We start from the raw sequence: 23,175 nt of genomic DNA, 5'->3' as shown, positions 1-23,175 counted from the left end.
ACAAAAATATCTAGCTTTCCCAGAGATTATTTTTGTATACATATATATCATCATTTAATATATATTAATATATATTCAGTATAACTACATGACGGAACAAAAATATGATCTTACATTTCCTGAATATTGTAGATAAACATAACCAACAGAATTTTAAGATATTAGCATTTAAATGAAACTTTGTAAAGAAACGATTAAACTGATGAAAATGGCCAGCTTTTGGACATAAACCAACCACTACTGAACACAACTGTGAACAGGTACAATATATTCCATATAGGATTCGTAGTGCACGTACTTTGTTTCTTCTTTGATGTACGGCAACAGCTGATCATCAGTATGTTCTTCTATGAATATTTCCTCCTTAATATCTTCAGAAGGCTGTAAGCAAGAAATAAGAAAAGTAGAATAAAGAAGTAAGGGAATAAAATATATAGGCCTAAACAAGAAACAGTTGAGAAAATAAATTTCACAGTGGCACAAGGAGAGTATAGTTAATTTATCTCCCATTTAAAAAAATATAAGAGCGGAAATGAACAATCAAATCAAAATCACTTCAAATGCAATGGAGGTGTCTACCTTGGTGGCAAATGGCACACAAAAATACCTTACTATCAAGCATTAAATTGTCAATGAACAGACAGGAACACAATTTCCTAAAATACAGTATTATACAATTTACACTAACTTTCTTCTTTTAAACACACAGCTCATCATTAATAAATTTACAATATTTACAAAATTTAACTCATGATGATGATGATGCTTGTTGTTTAATGGGGCCTAACATCGAGGTCATCGGCCCCTAATGGTACGAAATGGTATGACAAATTAAAAGTCCAAAATTCTCCACTGACCAGAACTCAATACGTGAGGACGAAGAATGAATGAATGGACATGAATTTAAAGCAATCAGTGGATGCGACCCGCAATGCCTTACTTTCACAGAAACTTACGTAAAACAATAGGATTACTGACCAAGGGACTGTTGCTATAGCGTAACACTGAATGGATGATGCTTGCAGTCTAAAGGGGGTCGAAAATCCAAGTTATCGGCCCCGCATAACGCTACTTACCTCTAGGAAGGTAGAATATGGTATTTGTCATGTTGCGATACTAATCAAAAGTAGCAGAGACTTGCGGTATTCCACACATTATGGTACTACACACAGGTTATGAAACTCGACATGCAATACAGACCTATGGGTTTTCTAACCTTGCGGCGCCATTTACAGGCAACGCAAACCTATGGTGTTCATCACATAAGAGTACTAGCCACAGGGACCTGCACTATCCTGCGGTGTTCCTCATAGAGTGAATACTAATTACAGACAATGCAGGACCATGGTAGCTATCATCTCATGGTCCCGCTCATATGGTGGTACTAATCACAGGTACTGCAGAAGCCGATCGCACGGTGCTCGTATGATACTAATCACAAACCTATTTGGTACCTAATATAGTGGTACTACGCGCAAGTAAAAGCGAACCATGATGTTCTCCGCATGGTGGTACTAATCACAAGTAGTTTCGTGGTTCCTTGGTCGCCCCTTACGACAGGCAGGGAATAACGTGGGTATATCCTTCGTCTACGTCCCCCACCTAGAGGTGGGTTGTGTGTTTGGTCCGCGAGAGGTATTTTATTTCCCTGAAGTCCGCCAGCAAGCCGCTTATGACCCCCTATCCGCCACCTGGGACGCGCCACGTGGGAGTATCACATCTCCCCCTGCTACGCCAGCGTAGTAGGTTCGTGGAAATTTTACTCATAATATCCTCTGTATTTAAAAACATTATCAACTCATATACAACATGTGGAGTTATTTCAAACAATAATATACAACTGCTATTAGATTAAAATTTACGTTGCATTTATATTTTTATCTCATACTTTTTGGAACCTAAATTGCATAGCGACCTGCTGCGTCTTAACCCAAGTCCTTTCGCCACTGCTTTTTAGACAACTGATAAGAGATAGGAATGTGAAAAGGGACACACTGTAGGATAGCACTAGACAACTTAGCGTAGAAAAAGCGGAACATTTGTAAGTATGTAAATTTAAAATTACCTATATATTTGTGAATATTCAGCAGAGAATATGCACACATACATACGGGGATGGAGGCACTTCCGTGTATTTGTACATGTACAATTTTAGGAAAAGAAATAAATAATAGTATTAATAATAAATACTATCCCCAAAATATTACCCAATACTATTCCTTGCTTCCTTTTTCCTTTCTGCTTATCCCTATTTCAACAATGACTAGCTATTTTATTTATCCTCTTATTACCGGAGTAATAATGTATATCCTCTCTGTGAATACTTCAGTGCTGGCGGCATGGCCATTGAAATTCGTGTATTTAGTGTGGTTTGCCGCTGCGTTATTCATCAAGTGATTCATGGTCACAGATACTATGGTTTTCAATATTTATAAACATTAAATTCCACCGGCTTTAAAGTTATTAATGAGCCCATCTGTGGTGTATGGCCTTTTCCAGTATTCTTCTGCATTCTAGTGTCGTCGGTATGAACCATCTCGCCACTCTCCCCCTCCAGCGAGCGAGTATGCGCACGTAAACATTGCGACTGTGGTCTGACATGTAGGCTTCTGGGTTGTCGCCATTAAGGTTTTGCTGTGATGGAAGGACGGCGTGCTTCTCGCTTGGCGGGGTGGATAGAGTGATTATCATGGACCCAGGGTGACGTTGGTTCATAGGGCTTACGCCCTCGTGAACTTTGCAATTTCCTTTCAAATTTTGTCATCATTTAATGCACCTCGCCTGGAATTTTTGTGTGCACTCTAAGGGTTACCTTTACCATACGTAAGTAAGTACATGATGCTGAAGCGAACTGACGACTACGGCAAGATACTACACTGTAAGTGGTTTTGAACTCATCTTTAACTTGTTCCAACTGGTGAACTGAATATTTCTAAATGCCTTGTTCCGCCATTGCGAGGCAATCTTGAAACGTGAAATTTCTGAAGCTATTTCGAAGAATATAAGGATTACGGAATTTCATGAGCTTGTATTATCAAAATTTATCCCTTCTTTAGCACTGCAAAATTTGTTTCCTCAATATTGTTTTAGGACTCAACTATATCTTAGACTCGAGGTTTTATTGCATGGTATTTCGAATTTCGGTGCCAGAAGAAGAAATGGTGGCACATATTCTGAAAGGTTTTCCTCCCTACAACCGATCCTACCTCTTCCTCAGGAAGAGCCCGACTAATTTTGTGGAATTAGAGGCTGCTTGTACCTTTGCTGAATATGTCAAGCACGGGGACGCGGCCAGACCCATCTGTCACCCTTCTCCTTTTAACCCGGCCTCGCCTCAATCTAGGGATAGTGGAAATCTTAAAAATGGTATAATTGTGGATTACGTGACCACCTTCGGAATGCTCGCCCGTCAATAAAGCGTAGTACTGGTCCTTGTTCTTATTTGTGTGGGTCGAGGCAGCACATTAAGAATAATTGCCCAACCTCTTTCAAAAAACGCAATCAATGACTAAAGGTTAATAGTAATACTTGTGAATCTTGCCCCTGAATTTTCTGTGGATTCAGAGAGAGTTATTTGTCGGCAGGAATGTAATAAAATCTCCGATTTGGTTGAGTCTAAACGTACCTTCGCGAAGGCAGAGCTGAATAATGAACCGATTGTTGCTTTAAATGACTCGGGTAACGTTGTCACTTTAATATATGATGATGCTTGTTGTTTTTTTCTATTTGCTTAACGTCGCACCGACAGAGATACGTCTTATGGCGACGATGGGATAGGAAAGGAACCCACTATCTCCCGATTACTGGATACTGGCCGCACTTAAGCGACTGCAGCTATCGAGCTCGGTGCTTACCGTCTTTCACCTCCTCACATCGAAGGTCAACGGCCCACATTAATTGATGCCAGTTGGTATGATGAAATAAGGTCCTCTTGTAAACTGCCTCAGTTGCAGAAAGTCAAAATTGCATGTGTCACGGCTAATAAGGATAATATGGAAATTTTTGGATTTGTTGACGTGATATTCCGTATTGGTAATTTTACTTGGAAGGTTCGTTGCTTGGTATCTCCGAAGCTAGCTTGTAGTATTATTTTAGGCACTGACTTCTTGTCAAGGACCGGATTCGTTTTAGACTCAAGGCTAGACAATTCTACTTTAAATTTTCCTCAAATTGTAACGTCGATATTATTGATGCTCCTTTGGGTACCTTCAGAATTTCTTGTGTAGGTAGGCCGCAACCAGGGAAGAACAATGAAATCGATCAGTTGGATCTTGATCATTTGGATTATCAACAAGCTAATAAAGTCCGTAACTTGTGCCATCAATTTCCTGAGGTATTTACGAACAAGTTAGGACTGACGGATGTATTGGAGTACGATACTGAACTGTCTGACAACCAACTTGTTAGAACTCCTCCTTACTTCTTTCACCTCCTCGCATGCTAGAACTCTAAAGGATTATCGACCAAATGCTTGCCAATGGTGTCATCAGACCGTCCATTTCTCCTTATGCCTCTCTGGTTTACCTGGTACCTAAACCCTCTGGAAGATACCGTGCCGTTATCAATTACAGATTCCTTAATCGCACAATCATCCTGCAATCCATTCCTTTGCCAGATTTACATGTTTTGGGTGGTTCTCCGCCCATGTTCTTTACCGTGTTAGATCTAAATCAATCGTATTATCAGATTCCGCTCTCTAAAACTTATATTTCCCTGAACCGCCTTCATCACGGACTGGAATATTTAGGAGTACCTCAGGTTGATGTTCGGACTATCTTGCGGAGCAGCTGTTTTAACTAGATTTCTGAATTCTATTCAAGGGGATATCTAGTTTAAGTTAGTTTTCAATTACCTTGATGACTTGTGATCTTCTCGAATACCTTTGAAGAACACGTGGATCATGTCACGGAAGTCGTTGAGCGTTTGAAATAGGCTGGTCATACTGTGAAACTATCCAAGGTAACCTTCACCAAGCTATATATATCCTTTCTTGGCCATGTCGTGTCGCCCGACGGAGTCTCCGTTGATCAATCTAGGACCCAGGCTATCAGGGAATTCCAACCACCTAAGGACGTAAAAGGTGTTGCACGCTTTGTGGGTACGGTAAATTTCTTCCGCAAGTTCATCCCGAATATTGCTGTGGTACCTCACCCCTTAACTATCAGAGGCGTAAGGATGTCAAGTTCATCTGGGTCCCTCCCAGCAAGAAGCCTTTGAAACTCTGAAACTTGCTTTATCGAATGCTCCTTGTTGGCCATACCCGACTTTAGTAAACGTTTCATTGCACAAACTGATGCCTCTGGAGAAGCTGTTGCTGGTGCACTCTTTCAGGACCATGACGAAGGTCGTAGACTCGTTGCCTATGTGTTTAGGATACTCAATAATCTGGAGAGTAAGTACTCAATCTATGAGTTGGAATGTTTGGGTGTGCTGTTTGCACTTGAGAAATTCAGACCACTTAATGAACATGTAAATTTCGACCTTGAACCGACCCAAAAGAACGGGCAGAATCACTAGATGGGCACTTAGGATACCCGCTTTTAGTTTTCAGGATAAGCGTATCAGAGGTTCGGAGAATGTCACCGCTAACAGCTTAAGTAGAATGTTTGACGGGAGCTTTTGCCTTGATGTAAAATCTGAAGTTGAAGACATTGATGAAACTAATATTGTTAGTGTGGGCGCCATTCTTCCGGATCTACCTTTGTTATACCATGAGTTTGGCGATCAAAAAGCTGATCCTGAGTTGTATGAAATCACCGACAAGATTAGTGACGGAATGGTAGTAAAACCTTATTCTCTGGTGAAGGGTGTTCTATGTTGAAAAGGTCGAATTGATGCTAATTTCATTATTGTTGTTCCCAAGGTCCTAGTGCCAATCATCTTCAAATATTATCACTGTTGACGCATTGGTGGTCACTTAGGCACATTTAGAACTAGGCAGAAAATTAGAAAATTCTTCATTTGGAAAATGGTTAAGTCCTGTAAAACTTGTGCTATCAGTAAACCCAACCGGAAGAACCGTGTTGGTTTATTTTCATCTTCAGAAGCCTCTCGGCAGATGGAAAGGTCATTCATCGATATTGTAGGTCCGCTCCCTCGCTCTACCTTGGTAAACATTCATATCTTTGTGTGTATTGATGCGTAATCGGTTTTCCGGGATTATTCCCACTAGATTTATGACTTCTCGTACGTCTATTAAGTTGCCTTAATTCTATCTTCGCATCCTTTGGTCCTCCCAAGTTTCTGGTTTATGACAATGCCAGGGAGCCACTTGTTTAAGAAGTACCTATTCGAGTTGAGCATTTCCCATGCTACTACAACTCCAAACTATCCAAACCCATCTTACGCCGAGAGAATGAACAGGAACCTGAAATTTTCCCTGATTGCATATCATCACAATAACCAATCCAAGTGGGATTCTTGCCAACACTGGTTAGCCCATGCCTTCAATTCTGCCACACACGAATCTAATAGTAAAACTCCCATGTTTCTTATGTTCTGTTACACCCCGTATTCTCCTATGTCCAACGAACTTGGTATTGATAATCTTCCCGACCTGTCTAAACCCAACTATGTTCAGAAGAAGAAATTGTCGGTATCCTGTAAGACAGGCAGAGATAAGTACAACGAATGTAGAAAGTCAACTAGGTTGAAAGTTGGTAATCAAGTTTTTGTCAGGTCCTATACCATTAGTAAAGAAATTAACAAATTTTATGCTAAGCTTGCTCCTACGTATCAAAGTCCCTGTACTATTTTACAGTTTTTATCTCCAGTATCGGTACTGGGGAGTGACCCCATCACCAAGTGGATTAGGCGAGTTCAATTTTCCCAGTTAAAATCAGGTTATGTGTGATCCCTCTTCTCTCTTAAGGGCTTCTTGAAAATACGTATGGTATGTAGTTCGGACCTGCGGATGAGGGCTACATTTCAGTGAGAAAATTTGTTTAATTATCTTAAGATTATTTTGTAACTATTCTGGTTGCGTGTGAATTTTATTTAGTAACTTTTCCATGTATAGTATTTTTGTTTTGAGTATTGCTTCCTGACCATATGACCTTTTTCTCTCCAGAAATTGTTGTTTAGTAGTGTGCGAATTAATTACAACGTGTTATGATTTTCTGCACCAAATCTTCTGCATTCATGTCTCATGTGAATCTTAATATCACTGTGTAGTAGCTTACTACCGTGTACTTGTTACCATTGTATTTTAAAATGTGATTGTGGTTCGTGGCGTGTGGAACCTTTCACTTGTGCTATTGGCACCTATTTATTTAATCGTTAATATCTCATTGCTCCTTTGGTTTGGGCGCATGCCTGCTCTGTCCATCATAAATTGATTCTATCCTGATCATTGAAGATTACTAAATTTTGATCATTAATTTAATTATGTATTATGTAGTAGCCTTTGTCTTGTAGCAAATTTTGGAAAATTGTATATAATATTAGGTCTGTGCATTGTTGTTCACTGGTATGAAAACTGTTAAGGCGTCCTAACCTGGATTTATCTTGTAACTGTTCTAGTATTCTATTGCCTATATCTTGTTATCCGACTTTAATTTGGTGATATAACTGTCTATTCCGGTTGTGGTATTGTTAGGTGTGCATTAAACGAACCGAGTAATCTGTTAGGTTAGTTTCTTTATTTGGGGGGTTGACTTGGAACTGGATAGTACCCGGTGTTAGATCCTATTTGTTGAGTTTTGGATTTGCCTGTGGATATTGGTTATTGCGGAACTCTGTCGATCGGACTTGGTGGTGGTTGGCTGTTTGCCTTTACGGCATGGACTTAACTGTCTTCACTGCTTTAGGTCTCCAGCTTCTGGTAGTACGATTTCCGAATTTCCGATTGGTCTCATGCTCAACTTTTAATCATTAATCAGTTGTGAATTACCCGTTAACTGAGTGATCTATTTCTAGTCATTCCTGTCCTTTTGATTTTCTGGTGAGTAAAATTTTACCCTATCTACCTTCTCAAAATTAGACATCTGGGTTTTTCTTTCTGGTAATGGTGGTTAACTACGTTGTTATTTGTTGTATTTTTGGGGCGCATGTGTTATTAATTCTGCATTCTTCTACAGAACTTACTTGCCTGGTTTCTGTCTCTAAATTGGTGTATTATTCATGAAGTGTGTTAATCTATTGAGTTGTAACGTCCATGTCGTCCTACCTCGTCTACTTGTTATGGTGGTGTTATTTTTCACAAACTTCACCAATGGATCCTCTCCTTTCGAACCCAGTAGGTAATGGTTTTGGTCCTGAGTTAGTTATGTTGTAACGGTACGTGATTTTGTTTTAAGCTTGCATTGTGAGGTGGCATGATTGCTTCACGACATGTCGTTGAGGATAGTTAGTGCTCCCTTCCCCCCTTTTTTGCTAACGCATGTCCATTGAGAATCATTAAGGTTGTATTGTTATTGTGTTGTATAATTAAATGGTTATAACACTTCGGTATGGTCGGTATTGCATTTAATTTACCCCTGTGTGCCCGTAGATTGGGAAATAAATCCTGGCATGGGTTTACCACTCTTCTTAGAAAAACCTGGTCTGCTTGCATGTAATTTGTGATTCCTGTATGACCTGGTCTATTCTTGTTTTGTTTTAATTTTCTGCATACCCAGGTAATCTGACGTCATCATGTATTTATCCTGTACTATAAAGTTCATTTTGGATTAACCTGCCAGTCTATTGGTCCTTTTCTCTCCAGAGTGTTAGTATCCGTTGCTATTAATTTTTGGTCATCTTGCCGTTCTGCGGGGCACCAGTTGAGTATGGGATTAACTAGTGGTTCATAGGTGGTATTGAAGCCCCCCACTATTCGATGATCGGGTCTTTTCGTGGTATTTTCTCCTTCTTCACCGTTCTATTGAGCGTTTTCCGTCGTCCTAGTTCAAGATCTAACATTTAAATTTTATTTACCTTGTTTCATATATATTTCGCAAGGTACCTGTGGTTGTGTGGCTACAATGTGAGTCTATGGATGTCACTTGTTACTATTCCGGATTTGTCCGAGATCCCTTGTGGATAACCGGTAGGGAATCGTGTCAGGTCTCTGCTCTCATTTCCAAATTGGCCACTTAATTGAGGGATATTTCTAAACCATTTATTTAAATGAGTATACCATTGTTGATGTATATGTTTGAAAATTCGGTGAAGTTGTGAGGAATATAATTTAAGATTGGGTGACACTTCTGAATTTCTTTATGCCATTTTCTGTCCTGCTCCACCATGGTGTTAATGATTGTGTTATTATGAGTTCCTATATCCTAATACTAATCTTGACTTGGTGTTGCTGATACGCGTATCCACCATCTGAAAGATCTTGAAGTCTCGAACTGCAGCTAACTATATTCATCTTGCCTTGAGTAATTATTTACCGTAACCCATGGATTTTGATCTTTTTCTCATATCCAGTTTCTCAGTGTTTCTCTTATTTGTGAGTATAACTATATCTGATCTTATCTCTTCTTTAGACGGGTTATGCATGGAGTGTATACGTAGCATTACAATTGATTAATTGCAAAATATAATTTCTAGATTTTGGTCGTGTATTTAATGGGTTTAAAAATTTATTTATTGGCTCACTGATAAGTGATTCTACTCCACTGATTTAAAAAATTTATTGTAATTTTAATTAACTTGGATTACTGTGTAATGTGTTATTGCTTCGCAACATGTTCTCCCTTGGTCAACGTCTGGTTATTTTGAAATTATGTGTGGATTGCTGTTCTCTTAGTATTTCAATTCTGGAAATGATTTGACATCTCTGGGTAGGTTATCTATATGAAGAGTACTGTCGGTGTGGCTGTGTTCGATAATTTGATGTGTTCCTTGCTGTGTTGTTATCATGCATTGCTGGATCAGCTGTTATGATCTGTAGCGTGTTCTTACTTGATTGATGTCTGGACTTATTGAACTTACCATGTTTGTGGTTTGTTGTATTCTGTCAGTATCTTCTTTCCTAAGCTTAACTTATTTCTGTGTATTGTGTATGTTTGAAGTTGTATGTCTATGCAACGGTAGCTTCTCGTTTTCATTGTTGCTGGTGGTGTCTTTATTATGTGGCATTCCGATAGGGTTGCTGACGTGCACAGAAAACTAATTTGAGGAGATGACTATCTTTAATTTTCAAGTTAATTCTTTTCCTTATATGTTGTGCATAAAATTTCTGCCGATATATTTAATTTTAGCATGATATATTTATGGTTATATATTACTTAGTACCTGCTCAAGGGTTGTTTAGGTAATTATTGTATTCTATTGCAATCCTGTTCTCCTTTTGCTCTTACTAGTAGTTGTATCCAATGCCATACTGTAGTCTTAAGTCAAGTTAATCCAATTTAAGATTATGTAAAGGATTTACCTGTTGGATCTTGTGATCTTATTACACGCTCACCAATTTTGTTTTCCTATATTTGTTCATTTCTTTTCCTTGCCTTTCTGGGCGTTTTTAATTTGTTAAATTGGTTTATGCCACCCTGGCAATAATAATAAAATTGAAACCAAATAAAGGCGTTTCTTAACTTACGCAAGTCCGATAAACAATACTAAAATGAATGTATAACATGTGATAATCTCAGTTTGGGTGTATAATCGCGTGCATTTAAATCTAAGAAGGTTTATTATTCTACCAGTGCACATTTAGGGAGTTGTTCAGTTGTGTGTGTGTACCACAAAGTAACGAAATCTTTGAACAGTTGATACATATGAACTTGCGATACTTGTTTATTGGAATTAAAACTTAGCAAATGATCTGGAGCATGAGTGTCACCATTTATCTAGAACATTAACAGATTTACCTGCGACTTGCGTGTAGCACCCCTTTAATGCATGGGACTTCTTAATGATTGAATGTAACTGGACAGCTAGTGTCATTTAAATGCACTCAATTGTTTTTTACTCAATTCATGTATGTTTTGGTTCCTAATTGACTACTGGATTCATCTTGCTGGTGGTGCATAAACTGGGACATGTGATCGGTGGTCATTTTCTTATTCGGACTATTCCATCAAAAACTCAGCTTGTATCCAGACCACTACCTTATGAAAGTAATTATATGTTGTATATGTGGAGCTTCGGGGAGGGAGACTATTACCGGATTAAGAATTTATACCTCTCTGTGAATACTTTAGTGCTGGCTGCATGGCCATTGAAATTCGTGTCCTTAATGTGGTTTGCCGCTGCGTTATTCATCAAGTGATTCATGGTCACAGATACCATGGTTTTCAATATTTATAAACATTATCTTCCACCGGCCTTAAAGTTATTAATGTGCCCATCTGTGGTGTATGGCCAGAGAGTGCCTTTTCCAGTATTCTCCTGCATTCTAGTGTCGTCGGTATGAACCATCTCGCCACTCTCCCCCTCCACCGAGCGAGTATGCGCACGTAAACATTGCGACTGTGGTCTGACATGTAGGCTTCTGGCCAGTCGCCATTAAGATTTTGCTAGTGAGCTGTGATGGAAGGACGGCGTGCTTCTCCGCTTACCGGGATGGATAGAGCGATTATCATGGACCCAGGGTGACGTTCGCTTGATACGGCTTATGCACTCTTGAACTGTGAAAGTTAATTTTCAATTTTATTACCATTTAATGTACCTCGCCTGAAAATTTTGAGTGCACTCTAAGGATTACCTTTACCATACGTAAGTAAGGATATGACGCCGAAGCGAACTCACGACTATGGCAAGATACACTGTAAGTGTTTTTTCATCTCATCTTTAATATGTTCCAACTGGTGAACTGAATATTTCAAAATATGAAGTGCGTACCACGACAGGATGTAACTTTGCATCAACTTAACTCTACGTTTTAGCCCTGCGGTGTTTGAACATTATTCGAGTCAAAAAACTTATATGAAAACTATTTTTGTTTACCAGGGACTTGCACCTGCTGTGAATTAATATTAATTCTAGTAGTATAATTGGACAGTTCGGCCGCCACCGCCACCGCGGGCTCCCAGAGGCCTCCTCCACCGCCACCGCAGCCAGAGGCCACCCAGAGGCCACCTCCAACGCCACCACAGCCAGAGGCCTCCCAGATGCCTCCTCCACCACCACCGCAGCCAGAGGCCTTCCAGAGGTCTCCTCCACCACCCGCGGGAAATTTGAATTTATAAACAAAGCCACGTGATTTTTGACAGCTAGCATCGACAACAACGCATCGCTAACCTCAGTACTGCCATCTTGATGGGCCTAAACCTCAGTAGTGCCAACTTAACCTAACTAGCGCGAGGTGAACAAAGCCACGTGTTTTTTGACAGCCACGTGCTTTTTGACAGACAACAACGCATCGCTAACCTCAGTACTGCCATCTTGACGGGCCTAAACATCAGTAGTACCAACTTAACCTAACTAGCGTGAGATAAAAAAAGCCACGTGCTTTTTTCGACAGCTGTCATCCGCCATCTTTAAACCACAGAGCACTGTGCTGCCCTCTTTATCGCAGTAGCTGCAAATTCGTCACCTGTCATCCGCAGTGCTGCCATCTTGGCGGACCTAAACCTTAGTGCTACCAACTTAACCTCACTAGCGTGAGATAAACAAATCCACGTGCAGCTGTCATCCACCATCTTTATTCTATAGAGCACAGTGCTGCCCTCTTTAGCTACTTACCTTTGAAATGTGGTGGCGGATAATTTGAAAAATGCTTTTTGACAGCAGCCATCTTTGAGCACCGTGCTGCCCTCTTTAGCTAGATACCTTTGAAATGTGGTGGCAGGCAATTCCACATGACAGCAGCCAGCTTTAATCCAGAGAGCACCGTGCTGCCCTCTATGTGGTGGCGGCAATTTGAAAAATTCTACATGCTCCTGTTTGGAAACAAACTCACGCGCTTTTTGACAACTGTCATCCGCCATCTTTAATCAACAGAGCGCTGTGCTGCCCTCTTTGTTGTGGCGGCAAATTCCACGTGCTCTTGTTAGGAAACAAAGAAACAAGCTCTTTTGAGAGCTGTCACCCGCCATCTTTAATCAACAGAGCACCGTGCTGCTATCATGCGGGCAATTTCATCAGCTGCCATCCGCCATCTTTAATCCACAGAACACCGTGCTGCCCTCTTTATGGCTACTACCTTAAGCATGTAGTAGCGGGCAATTTGAAAAGTTCTGTTAGCTATCATCCGCCATCTTTAATCAAGAGAGCACCGTGCTGCCATCTTTAGCTAGATACCTTCGAAATGTGGTGGCGGATAATTTGAAAAATGCTTTTTGACAGCAGCCATCTTTGAGCACCGTGCTACCCTCTATGTGGTGGCGGCAAATTCTACATGCTCTTGTTTGGAAACAAACCCACGCGCTTTTTTTTGACAGCCATCATCCGCCATCTTTAAGCAACAGAGTATGTGCTGCCCTCTTTGTTGTGGCGGCAAATTCCACGTGCTCTTGTTTGGAAACAAAGCTACATGCTCTTTTGACAGCTGTCACCCGCCATCTTTAACCAACAGAGCACTATGCTGCTATCATGCGGGCAATTTCTTTAGCTGTCATCCGCCATCTTTAATGAACAGAGCACCGTGCTGCCGTCATGCGGGGCAATTTCGTTAGCTGTCATCCACCATCTTTAATGAACAGAGCACCGTGCTGCACTCATGCGGGGCAATTTCGTTAGCTGTCATCCGCCATCTTTTAATGAACAGAGCACCGTGCTGCCCTCATGCGGGGCAATTTCGTCAGCTGTCATCCGCCATCTTTTAATGAACAGAGCACCGTGCTGCCCTCATGCGTGGAAATTTCGTCAGCTGTCATCCGCCATCTTTAATCAAGAGAGCGCAGTGCCACACTCTTTAGTTGAAATGTGGTGGCAGACAATTTGAAAAGCTGCCAAGAGAGCATCGTGTTAGCATCTTTATTCTTCGACATGTGGTGGCGGCAAATTCCTGATCCGCAATCTGAGAGCACCGTGCTGCGCTCTTGATCGTAGTAGCGGGCAATTTAAAAAGAACATGTCAAGGAATACCTTTGTTCTAAAAGAAAACAAGACTACAGTTCTGAACGGCTTGCGTAAGATAGCGATTGTTATAACCTCCTTTTCCCTGCTCTGTTAAGGCATAGCTTTATCGAATACTTGAAGATTATATTACAAAAGAAGTGATTAAGAATATAATCGATACAACATATGATCAGAACATTGAATGATGTGTTTGCAGTGAACCTTCGTTCTAAGAGAATCGAACCCGAGACTGCCGGGTGAGAGGCAAGCATATTAAACCATAACGTAGGTGCTGGCAATTCTCTTTCTATATAATAATTTCGTGTGGCTATTTCTAGCCAAGTGCAGTCTAAAAATAAATCCTAGTCTTGTTACATCAGGAAGGGTAGCTGGCTAAATCCTGGTCTTTCAGCGTCAGGAAGGACAACCGGTCATACCGTGAAACAATAGTGTATGATGTAAGAGGCTAGATACTGCTTTTTAAAATCTAAGAAGAGCATCTAGCTGTAAAACCCCGATTCTCGTGTTAGAAAGGGCAACTAGTTGTAAAACAGATTCTTAATCCCAGTTCTTTGACGTCAGGAAGGGCAACCGGTCGAAAACAATAGTGTATGATGTTAGAGGCTAGATACTGCTATATAAAATCCTAGAAGGGCATCCAGTTGTAAAAAAGATTCAAGTGATTTAAAATCTCACGTCAGGAAGGGCAACCGACCGTAAAACAATAGTGAATGATGTAAGAGGCTAGATACTGCTATTTAAATTCCTAGAAGGGCATCCTGTTGAAAACAGATTCTTGTGATTTAAAATCTCGCGTCAGGAAGGGCAACCGGCCGTAAAACAGATTCTTGCGATTTAAAATCTAATGTTAGGAAGGGGGTACTCGGCTGTAAAACATTTTTAATCCCGGCCCTGTTACGTTAGGAACTACATCTAGCTGTAAAACAGGAGCTCCAAACATTTACAGTGTTAAGCTTTAGTAGCATGCTATGGGTTACATTTTTTGTTCTACCGCATAGAACACTATCTTTGAAGTTGTATCGGCGCAGTCATTCAGAGCGATGTGCGGAATGCATGTGTTGACTGAAATTGTACACTCGTCTTCCGGCTGCACTAACCTTGAACGAGGACACTGCGTGCTTATAAGCCACTTGTAACTCACGGGACGTTTTCTTAGCTGTGTAGCATTTAGCTCAAGTTCCTAACATAAAATATTATTATTGTATGGAGAGGTTAAAACACAGTGCCAGAACATAGCCTACCCCTATCGAAAGAGCCTGCACGTTGCCGGCATATAGACTACTCCTGTTGAAGGAGCCTGTACAAGGTTTAACGCCCCCATCAACAGCCCTTACTTAATGCTGGCTTTTTTGCACGCCCTCGAAACTACCTAAGATAGTAATATACTACAGTAGGGAGAGGGTAAAACTCGGTGCGGCACATAGCCTACTCCTACTGCAGAAGCCTGCACACAGATTAACGCCTCCATCCGACAGATGAATCACCCTCAACATCTTGTACTCACAATCATTTACGAAGGAGTTTGCACAAGGTTTAACGGCCCCATCAACAGCCCTTACTTAATGCTGGCTTTTTTGCACACCCCGCCTCTTAGATCATACACCATAGTTTCATGACCGGTTACCCTTCCTGACGTTAAAGGACTAGGATTTTAAATCGCAGTATACGTGATAAATCTGTTGTAGCGGGTTTTATAACTAGATATCCCGGTACCGGCACATAGCCTACTCCTACCGAAGAAGCCTGCACACAGCTTAACGCCTCCATCCGACAGATGAATCACCATCAACATCTTGTACTCACAACCAGTTTCGGGGAAGCCTGCACAAGGTTTAACGTCCCCATCAACAGCCCTTACTTAATGCTGGCTTTTTGCACGCCCTCGAAACTACCTAAGAATGTAACATACTACAGTAGGGAGAGGGCAAAACTCGGTGCCGGCACATAGCCTACTCCTACCGATGAAGCCTGCACACAGCTTATCGCCTCCATCCGACAGATGAATCACCAGCAACATCTTGTACTCACAATCAGTTTCGGGGAAGCCTGCACAAGGTTTAACGTCCCCATCAACAGACCTTACTTAATGCTGGCTTTTTGCACACCCTCGAATCTACCTAAGAATGTAATATACTACAGTAGGGAGAGGGTAAAACCCGGTGCCGGCACATAGCCTACTCCTGCCGAAAGAGCCTGAACACAGCTTATCGCCTCCATCCGACAGATGAATCACCATCAACATCTTGCACTCACAATCATTTTCGAAGGAGCCTGTACAAGGTTTAACCCCCCCCCCATTCAACAGCCCTTACTTAATGCTGGCTTTTTGCACGCCCTCTAAACTACCTAAGAATGTAATATACAATAGTAGGGAGATGGTAAAACCCGGTGCCGGTACATAGCCTACTCCTGCCGAAAGAGCCTGCAAAATGCTTATCGCCTCCATCCGACAGATGAATCACCATCAACTCTCTTGTACCCGCAATCATTCTCGCTACTTCGGGAGATAGTAGGTTCGAACCCCTACTGTCGGAAGCCGTAAAAAATAGCACATGCTAGGCGAGGGGCCTGCGCGATCGTCATAACGTGTAATTACATGATCTAGCTAAATGTAGTTTTAGCTCAATACCTTTAAGTGCCTACAGGTAAGGAATACCGCGGATGTCGATTTCTTGCTTAGCTTAGTTCCCTCCCGTTTAAGTCCGGAGGTCGAGGATCGCGCGCTAACTTTCCAAGGCTTGATCAGCTGCAGAACTCTTAAATTCTGACACCTCGGCAACAACAGCAGGCTCGATCCCGGCTTAAATACATCAGCCTGCGGAACTCAGCGTAAGACCCTCAGGAGAGCTCTTGTTGCATAAACATTTCGTTCCGACTGTACCGCAAACGTCTGCAATTCTTGATAATACGCTTGGCAACAAGGAGCATATTAACTCACTGCAGTCTGCGTGAGGCGCTCACAGTTCTCTGTATGCGATTATTACGTGTACATCTCCCGTCTACGTACTGTCTGCTGTGGATATTATTCTGCAGCCTTTATCTTAAGGTAAGCTAGAACTGTTAGTTACTGTTTGCAAAGCAACTTCTACGCTAGGTAATAGACATCTACATTCATATATGTTTGTTCTTTTCTTTTTTAGGAACCGTTCGAGTTACAGGCTTGAAAGTACGCATTTTATTCATCCAAGTAACAGTTTGCAGTGCGAAGATTTTAAGGTATGTCTGACCTCTATACGTTGAAACTTGGTTTCTTCCGAACATCTTAACTTTAAGCTAATCATAAATAGTTCTTCTCTTCAATCCTCATGCTATAGACGAGGTTAATCTTATAATTACCGGGCGAGATGGCCGTGCACGTAGAGGCGCGTGGCTGTGAGCTTGCATCCGGGAGATAGTAGGTTCGAATCCCACTATCGGCAGCCCTGAAGATGGCTTTCCGTGGTTTCCCATTTTCACACCAGGCAAATGTTGGGGCTGTACCTTAATTAAGGCCACGGCCGCTTCCTTCCAACTACTAGCCCTTTCCTATCCCATCGTCGCCATAAGACCTATCTGTGTCGGTGCGACGTAAAGCCCCTAGCAAAAAAATCTTATAATTTCAAACTCACAGCAATGTCCGACCTCTATACGTTGAAACTGGGTTTCTTCCGAAAATCGTAACTTTAGTCTATTGATAAATAGTCGTTCTCTTCAATCCTCGTGCTACAGACGAGGTTAATTTTATAATTTCAAACACACATAGCTATGTCTGACCTCTACAGGCTGAAACTTGGTTTCTTCTAAAACATCGTAACTTTAATCTATTGATGAATAGTTATTTTCTTTAATCTGCATGTCATAGAAGAGGTTAATCTTATAATTTCAAACTCACAGCAATGTCCGACCTCTATACGTTGAAACTTGGTTTCTTCCGAACATCGTAACTTTAAGCTAATCATAAATAGTTGTTCTCTTCAATCCTCATGCTATAGACGAGGTTAATCTTATAATTTCAAACTCACAGCAATGTCCTACCTCTATACGTTGAAACTTGGTTTCTTCCGAACATCGTAACTTTAGTCTATTGATAAATACTTGTTCTCTTCAATCCTCATGATATAGACGAGGTTAATCTTATAATTTCAAACTCACAGCAATGTCCGACCTCTATACGTTGAAACTGGGTTTCTTCCGAACATCGTAACTTTAGTCTATTGATAAATAGTCGTTCTCTTCAATCCTCGTGCTATAGACGAGGTTAATTTTATAATTTCAAACACACATAGCTATGTCTGACCTCAACAGGCTGAAACTTGGTTTCTTCTAAAACATCGTAACTTTAGTCTCTTGATAAATAGTTATTTTCTTTAATCTGCATGTCATAGAAGAGGTTAATCTTATAATTTCAAACTCACAGCAATGTCCGACCTCTATACGTTGAAACTTGGTTTCTTCCGAACATCGTAACCTTAAGCTAATCATAAATAGTTGTTCTCTTCAATCCTCATGCTATAGACGAGGTTAATCTTATAATTTCAAACTCACAGCAATGTCCTACCTCTATACGTTGAAACTTGGTTTCTTCCGAACATCGTAACTTTAGTCTATTGATAAATAGTTGTTCTCTTCAATCCTCATGCTATAGAGGAGGTTAATCTTATAATTTCAAACTCACAGCAATGTCTAACCTCTATAGGTTGAAACTTGGTTTCTTCCGAACATCGTAACTTTAGTCTATTGATGAATAGTTATTTTCTTTAATCTGCATGCCATAGAAGAGGCTAATCTTATAATTTCAAACTATATAGGTTGCAACTTGGTTTCTTCCGAACGTCGTAACATTCGTCTAATGATAAATAGTTGTTCTCTTCAATCTTTCATGCTGTAGAAGAGGTTAATCTTATAATTTCAAACTCACAGCAATGTCTGACCTGTACAGGTTCAAACTTGGTTTCTTCCGAACATAGCAACTTTAGTCTATTGATAAATAGTTGTTCTCTTCAATTTTTCATGCTGTAGAAGAGGTTAATCTTATAATTTCAAACTTTCAGCAATGTCTGAACTCTATAGGTTGAAACTTGGTTTCTTCCGAACATCGTAACACTAGGCTAGCACACTTACCCTTTTATATCCTATTATTACTATGTGTGATGCAAGTGCTAACGCTACATTTATATATTTGTACTTTTTAGAAAATCCATGGAGAAGATTAACCAGCTAGGTCATATTTCATCTCCAACTACCAAGCCGCTAACAAGTCTACCGCTAAATGAGCAATTTAAAGTAATTTCACTACGAAGATTAAAAACGAATTTTGGAGAAAGGATTTTATGTGTCTGCAAAGACTTTCAAGTTTTTTTACCTAACAGATTTAGCGTGCTGATTTAGAAATAGAAGAACTAAATCAACGTTCTATTTTCATTATATATCGCGGCATAGAGAACAAATCTTGTGTTATTAGTTTTACTGACGCGTAAAAGCATGTACATACAAGAATTACATCGAGAAAGCAAAAGTACGCAAACATCACTACAAGTAAAATAATTCATGATAAAACTAGTACATACAAGATGTTAAATAAATACTGTAGAATTGGCATATTCTTTTATTTTAGATGAGGTATTATCTTCTCCTCCTACTCCTTCCTCTCGAAGAAGAATAAGAGCAAGAAAGAAGATGTTGATTAAATTCGTAAGTATGTTATCCTCTAGCACAGTAAGTATGTTGAGACCGGGCGAGTTGGCCGTGCGCGTAGAGGCGCGCGGCTGTGAGCTTGCATCCGGGAGATAGTAGGTTCGAATCCCACTATCGGCAGCCCTGAAGATGGTTTTCCGTGGTTTCCCATTTTCACACCAGGCAAATGCTGGGGCTGTACCTTAATTAAGGCCACGGCCGCTTCCTTCCAACTCCTAGGCCTTTCCTATCCCATCGTCGCCATAAGACCTATCTGTGTCGGTGCGACGTAAAGCCCCTAGCAAAAAAAAGTATGTTGAGAAGAGATTTTTTTCCTAAACAGTGCTTGATTCTCGTCTTGCAATGTAGTGTACTACAACATCGCACTATAGTATGTGTATATATGGTTTTTTTTCGAACGGTAGTATGTATTCAAGTCTAAACTTGCACACTCTCGCTTTGCAATGCATGTTCGATAAAGATGTACCTTGGCAGAGTAAGTAAAGGTAAAGGAAGTTATACACATCAATTAATGTTCTGATGTCCGACTCGTTGGCTGAATGGTCAGCGTACTGGCCTTCGGTTCAGAGGGTCCCGGGTTCGTTTCCCGGCCGGGTCGGGGATTTTAACCTTAATTGGTTAATTTCAATGGCCCGGGGGCTGGGTGTTTGTGATGTCCCCAACATCCCTGCAACTCACACACCACACATAACACTATCCTCCACCACAATAACACGCAGTTACCTACACATGGCAGATGCCGCCCACCCTCATCGGAGGGTCTGCCTTACAAGGGCTGCAATCGGCTAGTAATAGCCACACGAAATTATTATTATAATGTTCTGATCACATGTTAAAGTTAACAACATCGAGTACAGTGTTCGATTCTAGTCTTGTTGTGTTTCAATCTGATTTTCTTAGAACAAAGGTATCCCTTAACATGTTCTAAATACATGTTGTATCGAGTACAGTGTTCGAATCTAGTCTAGATCACTTATCTAGTGTTTTGAACACATCAATTAATGTTCTGATCACATGTTAAGGTTAACAACATCGAGTGCAGTGTTCGAATCTAGTCTTGATCACTTATCTAGTGTTTTGAGCACATCAATTAATATTCTGATTACATGTTAAGGTTAACAACATCGAGTGCAGTGTTCGATTCTAGTCTTGCTATGTTTTAATCTCATTTCATGTTCTAATCACATGTTGAAGTTAACAACATCGAGTGCAGTGTTTGATTCTAGGCTTGTTATGTTTTACAATCTTGTTTTTTGCAAAGCATGTTCGATAGAGGTGTACCTTGAAAGAGTAGGAAGAGTTCGATTCTAGTCTTGCTATGTTTGAACCTGATTTAATGTTCTAATCACATGTTGAAGTTAACATCAAGTGCAGTGTTCGATTCTAGTCTTGTTATGTTTTACAATCTTGCTTTTGCAATGCACGTTCGATAGAGATGTACCTTCACTGAGCTGGAAGAGCAGCTCAGTAAGTATGTTGAGAAGAGAATTTTTGTTTTTCTAAACAATGCTTGATTCTAGTATCGCAATGCTGTGTTCTGCAACAACGAACTATAGTACGCGATTCTAGTTGTAATAGGTTTTAAACAGAAGTATGTGTTCAAGTCTAAAAATGCATCACTCCAGTTACGCGATATGTATAAAGGTATTCTCAAACATATCGTATAGTGTTCTATTCTAGACTTGATCACTTATCTAGTGTTTTGAACACATCAATTAATGTTCTGGTCACATCTTAAGGTTAACAATATCGAGTGCAGTGTTCGATTCTAGTATTGTTATGTTTGAATGTTCTAATCACATGTTGAAACTAAGCAAACAATAGCTATCTTACGCAAGCTATTCAAAACTGTAGTCTTGTTTTCTCTTAGAAAAATCGATGTTCTGATCATATGTTGTATCGAGTACAGTGTTCGATTATATTCTTAATCGCTTCTTTTTAAATGGTTCGCTACTACGATCAAGAGCGCAGCACGGTGCTCTCAGATGGCGGATGTGGAATTTGCCGCCACCACATGTCGAAGAATAAAGATGCTAACACGATGCTCTCTTGGCAGCTTTTCAAATTGTCTGCCACCACATTTCAACTAAAGAGTGCGGCACTGCGCTCTCTTGACTAAGATGGCGGATGACAGCTGACGAAATTGCCCCGCATGTGGGCAGCACGGTGCTCTGTTCATTAAAGATGGTGGATGACAGCTAACGAAATTGCCCCGCATGAGGGCAGCACTATGCTCTGTTCATTAAAGATGGCGGATGACAGCTAACGAAATTGCCCGCATGATAGCAGCATAGTGCTCTGTTGGCTAAAGATGGCGGGTGACAGCTGTCAAAAGAGCATGTAGCTTTGTTTCCAAACAGAGCACGTGGAATTTGCCGCCACAACAAAGAGGGCAGCACTGTACTCTGTTGCTTAAAGATGGCGGATGATGGCTGTCAAAAAAAAGCACGTGGGTTTGTTTCCAAACAAGAGCATGTAGAATTTGCCGCCACCACATAGAGGGTAGCACGGTGCTCAAAGATGGCTGCTGTCAAAAAGCATTTTTCAAATTATCCGCCACCACATTTCGAAGGTATCTAGCTAAAGATGGCAGCACGGTGCTCTCTTGATTAAAGATGGCGGATGATAGCTAACAGAACTTTTCAAATTGCCCGCTACTACATGCTTAAGGTAGTAGCCATAAAGAGGGCAGCACGGTGTTCTGTGGATTAAAGATGGCGGATGACAGCTGATGAAATTGCCCGCATGATAGCAGCACGGTGCTCTGTTGATTAAAGATGGCGGGTGACAGCTGTCAAAGGAGCATGTGGCTTTGTTTCCAAACAAGAGCACGTGGAATTTGCCGCCACAACAAAGAGGGCAGCACTGTGCTCTGTTGATTAAAGATGGCGGATGACGGTTGTCAAAAAAGCGCGTGAGTTTGTTTCCAAACAGGAGCATGTAGAATTTTTCAAATTGCCGCCACCACATTGAGGGCAGCACGGTGCTCTCTGGATTAAAGATGGCTGCTGTCATGTGGAATTGCCTGCCACCACATTTCAAAGGTATCTAGCTAAAGAGGGCAGCACGGTACTCAAGGATGGCTGCTGTCAAAAAGCATATTTCAAATTATCCGCCACCACATTTCAAAGGTAAGTAGCTAAAGAGGGCAGCACTGTGCTCTATAGATTAAAGATGGTGGATGACAGCTGCACGTGGATTTGTTTATCTCACGCTAGTGAGGTTAAGTTGGTAGCACTAAGGTTTAGGTCCGCCAAGATGGCAGCACTGCGGATGACAGGTGACGAATTTGCAGCTACTGCGATAAAGAGGGCAGCACAGTGCTCTGTGGTTTAAAGATGGCGGATGGCAGCTGTCAAAAAACCACGTGGCTTTGTTTATCTCACACTAGTTAGGTTAAGTTTGTACTACTGAGGTTTAGGCCCGTCAAGATGGCAGTACTGAGGTTAGCGATGCGTTGTTGTCTGTCAAAATGCACGTGGCTGTCAAAAAACACGTGGCTTTGTTTACCTCGCGCTAGTTAGGTTAAGTTCGCACTACTGAGGTTTAGGC

General features: G+C 40.9%; 1 long non-coding RNA gene across 1 annotated transcript in view; it reads right to left on the bottom strand.

The window, feature by feature from the left end:
• Nucleotides 1-320: 320 nt before the first annotated feature.
• Nucleotides 321-23,175, bottom strand: part of LOC137503058 (uncharacterized) — a 352,406-nt gene continuing 329,551 nt past the window's right edge. The window contains exon 4 of the long non-coding RNA XR_011019028.1: nucleotides 321-381. This is a non-coding gene — a long non-coding RNA (uncharacterized lncRNA). The remainder of the gene's footprint in view (nucleotides 382-23,175) is intronic.

Source organism: Anabrus simplex, chromosome X, assembly GCF_040414725.1.
Source record: "Anabrus simplex isolate iqAnaSimp1 chromosome X, ASM4041472v1, whole genome shotgun sequence".
NCBI classification, from domain to species: domain Eukaryota; kingdom Metazoa; phylum Arthropoda; class Insecta; order Orthoptera; family Tettigoniidae; genus Anabrus; species Anabrus simplex.
This window is presented reverse-complemented; position numbering and strand designations above follow the sequence as displayed.